Source organism: Plectropomus leopardus, chromosome 12 (assembly GCF_026936395.1).
Source record: "Plectropomus leopardus strain MGB_pleo_1.0 chromosome 12, ASM2693639v1, whole genome shotgun sequence".
Taxonomy (NCBI): domain Eukaryota; kingdom Metazoa; phylum Chordata; class Actinopteri; order Perciformes; family Serranidae; genus Plectropomus; species Plectropomus leopardus.
Window position 1 is genome coordinate 24,371,213 of NC_142187.1, and position 15,372 is coordinate 24,386,584.

General features: G+C 39.1%; 1 protein-coding gene across 3 annotated transcripts in view; it reads right to left on the reverse strand.

Moving 5' to 3' along the window:
- Nucleotides 1-15,372, reverse strand: part of adgrl2b.1 (adhesion G protein-coupled receptor L2b, tandem duplicate 1) — a 197,639-nt gene that overhangs the window by 144,416 nt on the left and 37,851 nt on the right. For all 3 annotated transcript variants that reach the window (XM_088085591.1, XM_088085588.1, XM_088085590.1), the window contains one exon: nucleotides 8,911-8,993. The gene's annotated coding sequence lies outside the window, so the exon portion shown is untranslated. The remainder of the gene's footprint in view (nucleotides 1-8,910; nucleotides 8,994-15,372) is intronic.

Sequence of the window (15,372 nt, forward strand, 5' to 3'; positions counted from 1 at the left end):
ACAAATATATATATATATATATATATATATATATATATATATATACATACTTTTATGTGTTTATACATGTGTATTCACATTTACACACACTCACATATACGGTGTAAATATATATATATATATATATATATATGGAACTATAGGGATCCTAGGGAACTTTTTCATAGATTTAAAAAACATAGTTCTAAGAATCCCCATTTTAATGTGTCAGCACCGCGAAAATTAAAAACAATTATGGTTCTTAGAGCGCTGATTTGATTTTGTTTTTTGTTCCTATTTCAGAGTAGGTACTCTCCCAGCACAAGAAGAAACCTGATCGATGTAAATATACTCTGAATCGTCGAATGAGCCCCCATGCAGCACCAGAAACCGCCATTTTAAAAGCCAGTTAGCCATATAAAACAACACAAAAGACAAAAACCAACATACATGCGACTAGGGAACAACAGTGCAATTTTGACTCAATAAAGTGAAATAAGCAGGCACTCAGGGGAGCTCCCCAGTGGGCAGTTCCTCTCAGGGAGTCCCTAGGACTGTCCGCCAATGCCTCACGATGCTGTTTAATTTAGCCTCTTGAGAGAAATTACATTCAACCTAAAAAGTATCTTGATGAAAATGTACACTGTAAGGTTCATATGGATTTTTAACTTTCAAACAGAGATGCAATTTGCAAAAAAAAAGCATATGTGAGAGTAAAACTAAAATTAAATGTTTTATGCACAACTTTTACTCTATCCCCTGGACAAAGCAGCTGCTGCAGCGGTTACACTGAACGATAAACAAACATAAGGACATTACGTTTCATGCCGTGCACTCAAACAACTGTTCAGGTGATTCTGTTTTAACTATCCTCTTGAGGCAAACCTTTTAGTTTTGCTTTTCATCTTGCTTTACTATTTTCTAACAAATTTGAATTTGTCTGTTCCGCTGCCAGGTTTATGGTCTTTGTGTACAAATGCAAATAGAATAGAGAGACTTGTGGTGCATTGACGCACATTTGTCTGACAGTCCAGAATTATGGTAGGCAGACTGGATCCGGCCGTGAGCGGGAGGAGAGAGAGAGGGAGAGCGGGAGAGAGGGCCCCCGGCAAGCTGCCCTGGCTTTGTTTACAACAAAAAGCCATTGTTTGATGTGGTCGCGCAGCCGGCTCCAAAGCTCCCGCTCCCACAGGATGTGCTCTGGGTAAAATGCCAGACGGAGGCCACTGCTGGATGACTTCGACCTCGCCATACTGGGACTCTGAGCAAAGTCCTCCTGAGGCCTCAAGGGACTTAGAGAAGTATATAAAACAACAACAGATTCATGCATTTGTGTTTGGTGTCTATTATGGGAGAGATGTGTGAGGAATATTTGTGTGTCTGTCAGTCGAGTTCAGGTGGTATTAACACAGAAAAGGTAACAAATAGCGGCAAAATACTAATTTTGCAGATCTCTGACAACTTGAGTATCCTTAATTTTCTTTTAATTCAAAGACCTTTTTATTTGTCAACTTTTCTTCGTTTCTAAAATGGCAGGGTTGGTGACATTTTAAGCAGTGAGAGTCCTTCAGTTATTAATTTCCAGCCCACATATCTTCTATTCACAGTCCTCACTCCCCAGAAACATAATGAATTTCTAATTCCTTTCACTCATTGGAAGATTTCTCTTTCAGTCACGCTCTGCCTGACACCCCTTTTCTCTGCCAAATCATCAGTACAATCAAGCCACACGCTACCAGTTTACAGAGTACTGCAAACCCAGAGAGCTCTCATTGTTTTTCTGATACAACTATTCAGTTAAAACAAATGTAGGCCATGTAAAGGATGCGTCATCAAAGGAGAACTGCAAGCATATGAAGCTTTATTAATCTTTTATCACATGCAGTGCCCTTAAAGAGGTGTCTGGTTGAATGCCTTACTGGAAATCATAATAATATATGGTGAGAGTGGTATCATAGGTTGGGTTTCCATCAGAATGTACTGGAAATTTTAAGAGAATTTTCAGATAGTCTGCAAAAGAAAATTTGAATTTATGTGCTTTTCCACCCACTATGTTATGCCAATGTTGAGACAAACAGTAGGTAATTCTCCAGAGCATTGACAGTATGTCATGACTAGGGATGGGTATCATATGAAAAACTACACTACCAGTACCAAAACCAGTACCCTAAAAGTGGTACCAATACCAAGAGTTCTTTAGTTGATGCTTATTTTTTGGACTTCTTTGAATACCCATCATGTGAAATGAATGATTCAGGCGCAATGTCCTCGGCTTCAGCACACCACAGACTGTGGGGTTGTAGCTGCTGCAGGAATTGGACAATCACACATCACAATAAATCTAAAAACAGTTGTGGACATGGGCTTCAAGCATAACCATACCAAAATAATCATATGTTTCTAGATCTGGATACAAAAAGGATCAAATTCAGGTATTGATGACTGAAGAATTGGCACTGGGTTATTTTGATTGCTATCTTAATGGTATGAAATAGCAGCACCAGACCTCGTCTTGAATGAACATCATCATGTATTTATTCACTGAATTCGTTTCTATTGCACTTAGTTCCAAAAATGTTCTAAAAACCTTTTTGAAATATTTCACACCTTTTCAAATTGTTGCCGTTTTCCTATGCTCACATTGAAAATGCACATAAATAGAGGTAATTGGAGACTAGGCTTGGCTGGTATCACAGTATTATGGTATACGCGGGTATTCTGAAATCCTGTAGATATGATTTTTAATACCATCAAAAAAACAGATGCTCCTCGTTTTATTAAACTGATATGGAAATGCTGTATTAAGGTGATGTACTATAGTGCACAGCATACATCACCAGAGGTAAGTCACTACAGGTGGAAAAAGCAGGTGATCTGAGAATGATGGCCAGTAGTGAATAATGCCAGTGGTGGGGACAATGTTGCAGGACTGAAAAAAAAGAAAAATGCCTCTTCCCGTTTGGGAGTATTGCCTCATATAACTGTATCTATAGATGATACCTACTTCTATGACAACTACAAAAGCATGTTATAAGTCATATGATTTTATTCAACACATCATCTCATTCAGCCCACTGATGTGTCGGTGTCTGCTGCTACAACAAGTATTATTGGAAAAAACTTGCTTAAGAGACTTTTATATTTTATTCTACAAGGTTGGTCGTTTAGGTAGGGATGTAATGTCATGTGACCATGGTGTAGTTAGTTTTTAAACCAGCTTTTCACTTCTGACAATTGCATTTACACTGCAAAAACCATGAGTGGTGTTCATTTGCGAAGATTCTTTTGCTGAACAAAACGTGTAAGTATGATAAACATTTATTTTTATTTATTTATACACTTAGCTTATTTTCTGCCACAATCCAAAATCCACTGGACAAACCCCACAGGTTTTTTGATGATGGGACCAAGGCGACGCTAACTTCCATGTCAGCCCAAAGAAATAACGTCATCCCTCAAGCACTCTATTTCCTATCTCTTTATTATTGTATGGACCCTAAGACCTGTTTAAATAGGCTAGTTGTACATTAAAACCATAGCATCATAGCCTAAAAAATTACATAAATGCTACTATTACCTCTATCACCAGCAGCTTCATATACCATATTCCCCAGTGAAATATGAGGAAGGTATGAAAAAACATATGCCGACCACGCCAAACAGAGATGCAACTATAGTGTATGAAATCAAGAAAGAAAACCACAGGGTTATTCTTTTAATTGCTGAAGTAGCACACAAACAAGAAGTAAAGATAGGGCTAAACCTTCAGTAAACACAGGTGAAGCACTCCCAGCTAAAGCTCTGTAAATGGCTCCCAGCTCGCCTTTGTTGATGTATATTTTGGTAGGAAATCCTTAAAGAGGCTCCCTAGATTTTTTTGATGTTTGTGTATATTTTTATCAGTGAAGTGAAGAAAGGGCTTTGGCTGCATATATATGGAAGGAATGGTAGGAAGAGCCTCCTGACACGCCAATCAGGATCTGGCGTGGCACACAAGCCACAAAGGTAGAATGTAACAGTAGCCGGTATATGGTGATAATCTGTGCCTGAAGCAAGACTGGGCAAGCAAAGAAACATGTGGTGGGGAGCCAAGCTCAAATCCCCTCTGACCTTGCCCCTTTTCCTGCAGCCAGGAAGAGATGAAAGGAAGTCCTGATGCCTCTACTGCCCCCCAGAGGTGCTGGCTTCACAGGCAGGAAGGGGAATCATCTTCAAGGCTAATCTTCAAAAACACCACTAATAGCTCGTGTGTTACATAAACTCCACTTTGCCTGATGAGTTTAGATTCTGAGTCATTTAACCCAGACTTCAACAGCTTAACGTCATGATTTACTGCTCTTGGAGAAACAAGGGATCTAGACAAGAGGTTCAAGGTACTGTAAGTCCCAACTGTTTCATGCAGGATCCATTTAATTTTTCATGTCAGTGGAAGTACAGAGCAAGCACTAAACCACTGAAAAAAGCCTACCTGTACAGTCCTTGAGGAATCCAAAGAAAAAGTCCTAAGTGAACTGTTGGGAAATTAAATATGCTTTCTTTCCTTTCTCTTAAGAAGTGATGGTTCTGGCAGAGTTGGGGGAAATGTAGCACAAGCGATGATAGAGGAAATAAAAAATCACTGACACAGAGACTATGTATGACTGTCCTTTCTTTTTTTTCTCTCTCTCTCTCCACACAACGCACAAGTTTGTCAGGATAGTTTATAGCCAGCTGTTTCATCTTTCAGCAGTCATGGCTGGAATTAATAGACCCTTAAACACAGGCAGCTGTGAATTTTCTATACTGTGGCTTGTGGCATCAGGAATAACAGTTGTTATTCTGATATGACGAAACATCCCTCTCCAGTATGGTTTTATCTCACTTGAGAACAAGGCGGCAGACAGACAGCACAATATGCAAACTCAATCGAATGATCAGATTGTATTGGAGTGGCTTTGATGAAAGCTGGTGATCTCGCATTTGTTTTGGTATTAAAGAAATCTATCACATAAATATGAGGCCGTGCTGGCATCTGATTGGCATTCTCCGCTTTTGAAAACAACAGGATTAATACAATTTTAAGCAATGTGTGAAGTCAGAAAGCAAACACAAGGGTTTCTGTTTCACAATCACCTGTCACATGTAAATGATTGATTTGCCTTTTGTTTGATGTCACTGACAAAAAGATTTCTTTTATTCCAGTGATATGGAGCACCACTCTTAATACTTCTTCCTGCACCATGATGAGTCAGGATAAATCTATACGCTGAATATAAATAAGATTGTGCCTGCAGAGCTCTGTAGTCTCTGTCTGCGCCTCCTCCCTCAGCAGCAGCTTCACACTGCAGGACCAGAAATCTGGGAGTGTGAACTGTCAGTGACCTGAGCAGCGAGCAGCTCCTGCTGAATCTGCTCCGTGTGTGTGTATAGGGGGGCTTGTAAACCTCACCAGGAGTCTGTTTTGCCCCATGCTGTCAGGACAGCTGGCTCTGAACTTGTCATGAGAGCACATCACAAGCTTTTCACCTCTTGATCGGTACACTATTGGATGCTGAGCAGATATGATCACTACCCTGCATGAGCAACCAAGCGCAGTCAACACCTATTCCAAATCCCCCAGGCCCCCGCATCTCTTATCATTTATTGCAATCCTCAATAAAACAATCATTACTGCAACTGAGTCAGAAATATGTATACTATATATATGCTACATATGAGCACACACCTAATTTCACATTCGACAAATACTTGTCGAGGGCTACTCCGTGATGTACACACATTCTTTTATCCAGTTATTCCATATTTAAACACTTAAGTTACCGGTTCAGCACCATTTGTGTAAATTATCCACTTTTCCAATTCCTGCCAAAAATCGTTCCTTTAACTCAGACAGCAGGTCAATTTTTCCATTGTATAAATTTCCCAGACAATCCAAAATAATTGCTCTTTCCCTGGAAGATCAGCTATACATGATTTTCTTGTTAAGATGGGATAATACTTCTTCAAAGATCCACGTAAACATGCACAGGGGAAGGGCGTTATGAAACTTTAAGTCCAAAAGGCCTGCACAGCTCACATTCTCAACTAAGCCATGTGCAGACCTGCGTGTCAAGCAAGTTGATTTATTAATTCAACTGGTGTCAGGAGGCAGGATAAGAGTGCACATTCGCCTTTGTGCAGTCCAAAGAACCATAATTCCAGCTTTGTAGCTTTTCTGTTGATTACAAGCACAATTTTATGCCAGGTATCTATTTTCCTTTCTATGGCCTCATCAGTGTGGCTGTATATCACAGCAAGCAGCACATCTCCTAAGTCTTTTCTGATTACATTTACATTGTCCCAGAGGGGCTTCAGATAAGTGCAACGCCAGAAGACAGTTTAGAGATTTGTTGACCTCCAAGTCATCAAAGTAACTCTCACATGGTTGCTGCGTGTTTAAGTGTCTGCATCTAGAATTCTGAAATATATAAAAGTATTTATTTAAAGGAACAGTTCGTACCAAAGTTTAAAAAAAATATTTCCCTACCTGTAGTACTATTTATCAATCTAGATTTGAGTGTTGGAGATATCAGCCATAGAGACATCTGTCTTCTGTCAATTATAGTGGAACGTATTAGTACTCAACCTGAGGTACTCAAAGCACCAAAAAATAAATACATTTGAAAAACTCAGACTCAAGAGCAATGGCTCTTTCTAGAAATCATGACCCAGTTACTCAAGTTAATCCACAGACCTTGTTGTGAGCAGTTTCATGTTTGAACTATTTTCTTTCTACCAAACTACATCCACCAACAGTATCACCATGCAGAAGAGATCTATCCAAGGATGCATTGGATTGAGTTTGTCAAAAAATCAGAGATGAACTGTGAGCTGTAAGAGCTGTGTGCATAAAGTGTTGATGGAATAACATGACATTCACCACAATGTTGCATCATTACATCTGTACGTTTTATATAATAGTTGGTATACAATTTAACATATTTTGTTTGACTTCTTGGAACATAAATGGGTAAACAGTATACATCTTTTTTATGCAATGGCATCAGATCAGTACTCAGTATCGGCAGACACACAACTTTGGGTATCAGAATCTGTATCAGAAAGGATAAAATGGTACCCAAACAAACGAGAGGCTTGTGCTTGTGACAGCATGAGGTGTAAACATTAATGTGCATCCTTCTCAGGTGGGTTGTTACATTAGCTTGTTTAGTGGTGATACCAGTAATATCTATTTTCCAAAAGCTTCTGTGTTGTTGGCGAGTGTGGTTCAGTAGAACAAAAATATTTCCTAAATGAAACTGCTCACAACAAGGTCTGCTGATTATCTTGAGTAACCTGGTCATGATTTTTGGAAAGAGACATTGCTGTCGAGATTTTCAAATGTATTTTTTGGCACTTTGAGTACCACAAGCTGAGTTCTGTCTACTTATTGGAGAGAAGGGAGCCATCTACGGCCGCTATCTCCAACACTCGGCAACTCAAACCAAACGATCTAGATTAATGAATAGCAGTAGAGGTTAGATAAAAATATGTAATATTGATTTTCAGATGGACTATCCCTTTAAAGTCACCAATAAACATTAGACTTGTTTTCATCCAGTGAATTGTTTTGGGTTTTTTTGTGCTGCATGCGTTTATGTATTCATTTTTTGTATTTTGTTATTTAAAAGGTCTCTAACAATGGCAATAAGCCATTTCAGGGCAACAAGCATACAATACAGACAAACACCAACAAAATAACTATAATAATAGATAATAAGCTCTGAGAAATAAATTAAAAATACTAAAGCAGATAAATTAAAATTAATATTCCCCATCTACATCTTTCTTTGAACACTTAATTATAGCTTGTCTGTGAAAAGGTAGCCACAGGTGTCACGGAACAACAATGGAGGGCATTTTCTTCAGCAAGTGACATTTTTGACACATTATTGTGCTTGTCCGACCAGCTCATTTTTAGCCAATATGCGTATTATCCTGCATAGGAGTATTTGACAGCTCCACTGCTTTTAAAACTGTGATTAGGATAATTACATAGGACCGCTTTTCAGCTGAAACTGAGGACAACTTTGACTGTAGCACTGGAATTTCAATCAGGCTCATATAGAGGATCTCACCTCTCTGTATAGGAGAGCCAGAAACTTTGGGGCAAAAAAAAAAAATCACTTTCGTATGAAATTTTTCTGAAGTTAAGCATCACTTTGCAGTCAGAGTAAACCAATGTCAAGCAGCTAAAATATGCAACATAAAAAAGAACGATAGAACGATACACAAATCTCAGTGGAGCTGCATCCATATCAAAGCCGATGATTATACGGGCCAGGCCTTGCCTGATTGCAATAGCAGCTAGTGAAAAGATGAAAAAATAGTTTACCATATGATGTCTTCCTCTGTGCCTTTGAAACAGCACCACATGTGGGGTGGATTGCTTTAACCTTTAAGTGGTGTCAAAAAATGTGAGCGGTATCCAGGAGTCAAATGGACATTGTGGCATCATTCAGGTGGCAACACATTTTGCATTAACTCCCAGTGGGCTGCAAAACATTAGCCACGACTGCCATTTTTGCTAGGAAAGAGCAAGTGAGGTTGAAAGGAAGATAGCTGGACAGACTAAAAGGACTAACTTATCCTTTTGTTTCTGTTGCCGTAGGCCTGTTAAACTCCTGTCGTATTTTTCCTTAACCACATGTCTGTGGTCTCTTTACTTTCACTTAACTCAGGCTTTAGATGTTATAAAAGCTGGAGTTTCACCTTTATCTTTTTATAGTTTTACTTTTGATTGAAGGTTTGGTGTTAATGGTGTCTGACTTGTACCGTGATATATGCCTGACTTGTTTTTGCAGAAAAACAGTGTTGGCATTATATGTTTCTGGAAACTACAAATAGACTAAATGTGCATGTTTCATACGTATTATATCAACATTTCTAAAGTGATGTAGTATATGAGCTGACCTTGTCTTCAGGAGGTAGAGGGGATGGTGGATGGTGCATCACCTAGGCGAGACGGCTGCCAAGCTGAAGACCACAGCAGAACACTGTTGAGGTCCAAAAAATAAAAAAATCAGTTGTTTTTTATCATTCCATCATTTTATCATTCTCTTTAAGTCATTCTTGTGTTTCCATATTCTCTTTCAGCTTCAAACATGGGTGTCTGTAGCAACCCATCGCGGCAATAACGGCAGTGTTTTAGAGACATTGCTGTGTTCCCAAACGGTGTGGTTTCATGTAGAGTTTCAACAAGGGCTATCAAACAAAACATTTTTAAATTGCAATTTATTGAAGAATTTTAATAGTTAATCGTAATTAATCTAATTTTTTAATTACATGTTTTCAATTCCAATATGTTGCATTACAAAACAATTTTGAAGTTGATATTGACAGGGTAAAGCAATTCTTACCAGATTGTCTTGATAAAGAATCAAATTACAACAAAAAATGCATAGGACTAGCATAACATGGGCATGTCTGCAAAGGGGAAACTAATTAGTACCCATAGAACTCATTTTCACTCATGCTTTCATTTTCTAAAGTTTTATATCTTAACTAGGGCTTCTCCTAGAAAGTCAGAGATTCAAATCATTAGTCAGAGACCCCCAGATTGCTTTAAGTTGAGCAATCGTTATTTTTTTGTTTTGTTTGTTTTGACTAGTCCGTGTGCTGTGCAGTGTACTTTTGGAGACGTTTTGGTCCCTCTATTTTACAGCAGAGTAAGCGCTCTTCACTTTCACACTACTCTTTGTTGCAAGTAGCTGTGTACATGATGCAGTGGCACAGAGGAGAAAGAGACTCTGCCCCTTGGACTCCAAGATAACATTATCTTCTCTCTTCTGCTTAGAAGTGGTAAATTTTATGCCCCACAGCAACTAAATAGACCACAGTCTCTTTGCTCGATATCTAGTGTCTTCAAAAAATTTTGTTGCACATTCACAACCTGTGGTTAATGTAATTAGATCATACATATCTGATGCACCATTAACTGCCGTTAGCTTTACATAAAAGCAGCTGTCACTCCAAACATCCCACTGGATTGGCTTAAACTCTAAAACTTTATATGGAATAGAAACAAATCATCAAATTTTGCGATCAACCACTGCCATTTTTACCTTATCCACTGCGGTGAAACTATTGCAATGGAATGCAAAAGAAAGAAAAAAGAATTGTGAGAAAATGCTGAATTTATTGCAACATAATGTAAAAGATATTGGAAGGGAAAAAAAACTCACTGTGACCCTTGGAGGGCTCTGAAAATATGTGACTGACTGCTGTAAGTTGGATAGCTAATCTGGACATGCTCTTGGTCTGGGGCTGTCATGGTTTGGTCATTAGTGAGCTTTTGGGGAAAGCATGTGTCAATATGCCAATTCATCTGTGCACACCAGCCAGATTCATAAAAAATGACTTTCTGAGTTTTGTGTGGAACAACTTAACATGAGCTCTGACCTCAACCCCATCCAACACCTTTTGGGATGAACTGAAACACAGACTGCAAGCCAGGCCTTATTGTCCAACCATCAATGCCCTGACCTTACTAATGCTCTTGTGTCTGAGTGAAAGCAAATCCTTGCAGCCAGCATCAAAAAATCTAGTGGAAAGCCTTCCCAGAAAGAGTGGAGGCTGATATGGCAACAGATCAATGCCCATGGTCGGTGGATAGATAGATGGAAAGATAACATTCAAATTGGTAAAAAACAAACATAATTTTTGACCCATTTTGACTGGTTTCTCAGCATCGCATATAACAAGACAAAGCAGCGTTTCACAGTGTAACAAAAACACCAGATGTGGTGTCAAAAACGAGATGTGATCTCATCTAAACACCCTGCTCTGCATTGTTCAGAACACCACATGTATTGAATAGAGAGGCTTTTGCTGAACAATCCAACATAATACAACTTATTTTTGTGCCACTAATAGACAGACTGAATAATATCAGTAGTAGTAGTAGATGTGCCTGTGTTGGGGTAGAGAGGTTCTCACAGCATACAAAGGGAAAGTTGTTAGTGTTCATTGGCCCGGCAGCTCTGCAGAGGCCCGAGGATAAGCCTTAAGCCAGAGCACAGCAGATAGCCAGGGGTGAGGTGAAAGCTCAGACAATACAGTTAGGCTTTGAGGCAAGCATCCTGCTGCAATAGCAGAGTATACCAGATAATGTGTCACACAGCAGTATGTTGGTGTCGCAAACAACAAGAACCTTATTCACACTGTCAGGGGAAGCTTCATGGAGAGAATGAGAAACTACGCAGGGAAGAGCGTCACAGAAAGCAGAGCGAGGAAAGAAAATCTCTTGAGTGGGATCTTAAGAATAGGTTAGTAAAGGTGTGATGCTGCCGGCGCAGAGAATAGATCTAGATTTCTTTCTGTCCTTCCCTCTGTAGGAACTGAAAGGGCCCGGCCGGATAATATAATTGGTTCCAGGAGCAGTGAATGATGCAGGGAGGGACTTAAACGTATCCCAAGAAACTTGACAGTACATGCCGGAGAAAGAAAAGAAAAAAGGAAAACAAAATAAATGCAAGTTGACAGGCAAAATGGGGGACAGTTAGGCTTAGTGTTATTACCATGACAAAGAGAAAAGAGCACAGTGTCTACTCCCTGCATGGAGGGTGAAGAGGTTTAAGGACAGAGCAGCAGGAGACGAGGAAGTGGCACACTGAGCTGTGCGTGTGTGCCTCTGTGTGCTTGTATCAGCCTGCGGGTGTGTGCGTGTGAATCTGTCGCTCTCCGTCTCCCTCTGTCATGTGTGTGGATGTAATCATACCTCTTGCAAGGCGTAGCACTTTGTCAGCTCTGATATTAATACTCCGCAACTAGAACATAACCACTCTTTCTCCACTTCTAACGACAGAAATGATTTAGTATGTTTGTTATGTGCTTACACAGGGCCTGAAGTGATACGGATTGAATCAGCGGCAATAGAGACAACTATCAAAGACTGATAACTCCTAAGGGGCCCTTCAGGCATGCAGGAGACTGATTACTTCTCTGCAGGGCAAGAAGTGACATCATCCTTGGCTGGAAGCTTTTAGGAAGAGGCTAGCAGAGAGCATGCTTCATACACCATCTTCGCATGCCTCACACACAAAGTGCAAGCATTAGCATGGAGATCGGTTCGTGTATCTTTTCACAGTTGACTGTGGCTCTTTGCATCAGCCGATCACATCAAACAGCAGAGGACAGGGTTAATCTCTCCCCATGGTAAAGCCCAGAGGTTTCTACAGAGATGCAACTTTTCAGTCTGTGAGCAATCCTTACTGCCAGATCTAATGACACGAGCAGATGAAGCCCTCTTTTACATTTTCTCCGCTCAACATTGAACAGAGCTTAATTCATTACAATACAGCAAAAGATAATTGGATGAATCTGTATTAAGTGAAGAGTTTCATTCCAAAATTAGATTTCCGAGAAGCGGAAAACATCACAACCAATAACAAAACAGCAAGAGGAAGCAACCTTCTGTTTCATTTTCAATGAGGCTTTGAAGTCTAACTAAACAAACTCTGAAATTATGTGAGCAGTAAAATGTCGTTTCACATTAAGATAAAAACATATATATGTACGTGTGCAATTGCAAGTGGAAAAGGGGATGAGTAAAAGCTTAATTGAAAAGTGTGTTCTGTTAAACATAATTTCATACACAGTTTTTTCAATCCTGGAAGCTATGGAGTCTCAAAATGGCAGTAAAATGCAGTAAAAGATTGTCAAAAATAGCCCACAGAAGAACATTGCATACGTTTTCAAACACCATGCTTCTATCTTCTTCACATTATCCTCATCTTCAGGTGCATCCTTGACCAAAGGTGTAGATTTTGGGGGGATGTAGTGGACACATTCCCCTCAATATTTGGAACATGTGCTTTTGTCCACCCCAAATAAAAACATTTATGTAGCAAAGGACCTTTATCCTGATAAAATTAAACAGATTTACACTAGAAAATTATCCAGCAAAGGCAAAAATTAGCACACAGAAATTCACCAGAATGCAGCATGTTTGATGCTCAAAATTCCTGGCGGACCCACCGAAGTTATGTTAAGTGTATATAAATGTATCCTTGAAATTTTGTAGATGTGTATGATTTTATGTGTCTTTATAAAACAAAAAAGTCGTGGTAGCATTACATTTACAATTAAATGTAATTGTATTAAATGTAATGCAATTATTATGTACAATTAATTATTATATTAAGTCAAATCAGATTTGGCTATTTAATACAATCATGACAAATGACTTAAAGTTTGAACAGGGTTCAGTGGGATGTTCAGTGTGACATCAACATTAACGCAATAAAGTAAACAATGACAGGTTAAAAATGTCCAGCAACAATTTTGCTGACACTAGATATAAAACAAAAGCCAGAGGCAGTGTTGTATTAAGTTACTGTGAGCTGTAAGATAATATTATCTCAGAGCCTTATGGTGCAGTCTCTTCTCCTCTGTGCCTTTGCAGCATGTCCTCAGCTGCCCGTACAAAAACGCAGCGTGAAAGTGAAGAGCACTCACTGTGCAATAAAATCTGAGGACCAAAACATCCTCAGAAGTACACTACACAGCACAGTGACTATCAAGTATGATTATTTATCAATTTTCTTTTTTACATATTCAAAATAAATCAAATCAAATTAAAAATCAAACTAATTATATAAACACTAACCTTTATTTAACCAGGAAGTAGCTTTATTGCCAGCTACAATGCCTTAGCATAAGGATTATTATTTAAGGACTCCTTGACATTTTGTAGATATGTATGATTTATGTCTCTTTTCTCATATTGTTAAAAAAAACTCAACAGAAACATCTGAGTAGTATTATTTAGGCAAGCCTTTTTTAAACTACGATGCAGCCAACATTGCTCGCATTTGCTTGCTGACTGAAATGATTCAGCCACTGCACAGTGAAGCTACAGCAGTTTGCAGGAGCCGACAGTAAAAACACTACATGCAAGTTAGCTTCAGCTTGCTCGGTACTTAAACAGGCTGATGGTGTTCATGTGCTTTTACCCACAAGATTTTTCAGTTAAGCTAGCGAGCCACTGTGCTCTTTATTGTGCCACTGATGTTGCGCGCGTGCGCGCGCATGCACACACACACACACACACACAAAATAATACGAGTTTTAATTTACTTTGATGTCAAAGGAAAAAATAAAAAACTTAAAGCTTTTTTAACAATTGAAAGTGTTGGTTAAAAGAGCTTTATTTTCTGTTTCCACTCCATTTTTTACTCTCCATCATTTAACTAACAATATAATTCATTGCTCTTTTTACATATCATTTTGACAAGCCTTAGAACATTTTACTGCATTTTGTCAGCTTCGAGAATTCAAAGCAAACTCCTGAATTTTGTCAAATTAAATTCACAAAAACACGTATTAGATAATAGCGGCAGAGAGTGGCCCTTTGCACAGAATGACTTCTCCCTGGGTTATCCATTATGTTAAGTAACTACTATTATGTAAAGAGGGCTAGCTTACCCCCATCTGTTCGAGCCTTGCAGACCCTCATCAAAATATTAATGTTTTTAAAATCAAAATTGCATGGTTATCACCGGCTGTGACACAAACAACCGGGTAATTCATTTTGTCAGTTTCTGGACCCAATTATCTGATTAGGCATTATGTTTTCTTGTCAGACTCTACAGAATGGGCTATTTTCTCTCGCTGGCACAGATTCTCACCGCTGATATTTTTTTTTACTTGTTTGGATTTTCTTGCACTGGGAATTAACAGAAGCAGCGGGTCCTACCACACCATATTGCCCCAGACAGGCAGGTTATGTTTTCCTAACCTCTTGTTTTTAAGCACCATAGAGTGTGACAAAATTCACTCTCCAGCTCCAGAGATCCACAGTAAGTGATCCGCAGAAAGTAAGAACAGCAGCAGCACACTTCCACAGTTTTTACAACACTGCCCAGTTTTACTTTGTTAAGATTGACCTATCAATTTGAATTTCATTGTATGCAATAAACTGAGCACCTGGGGCTGTTTCTGCACTGATTATATAGTCAACACCCAGAGTTACCAGGAACCTATTATAGGAATTATGTTACAGTCAAAGAGACATGTGGTGACAACATGCAGCGATATGGATTTTTACATAAGGTCTGCACCCACAGCAACTAAACAGACCGCCACAGCTGTGTTAACACGAGACCTGACTCTAATGTAAGTCAATTGGATGTTGTTGTTGTGTTATAGTGATCATGTTCCAGCTCCTTGTGGCTGATGTACACTCCTCGTCTCGCTAAATGATGCTAAGTGGCGCTGTGCATATTGCCACTGAGCATCCCAGCGCAGTTTACAGCACTGACAGTCATATTTCCATGTGGTGCAAATGTTTATCCAAACACAGGATGATGGCGGGGACAAACTCGAGGTTGTGAACTGACAAATGCGCTGTGTCATTATCAACATGACATGTAA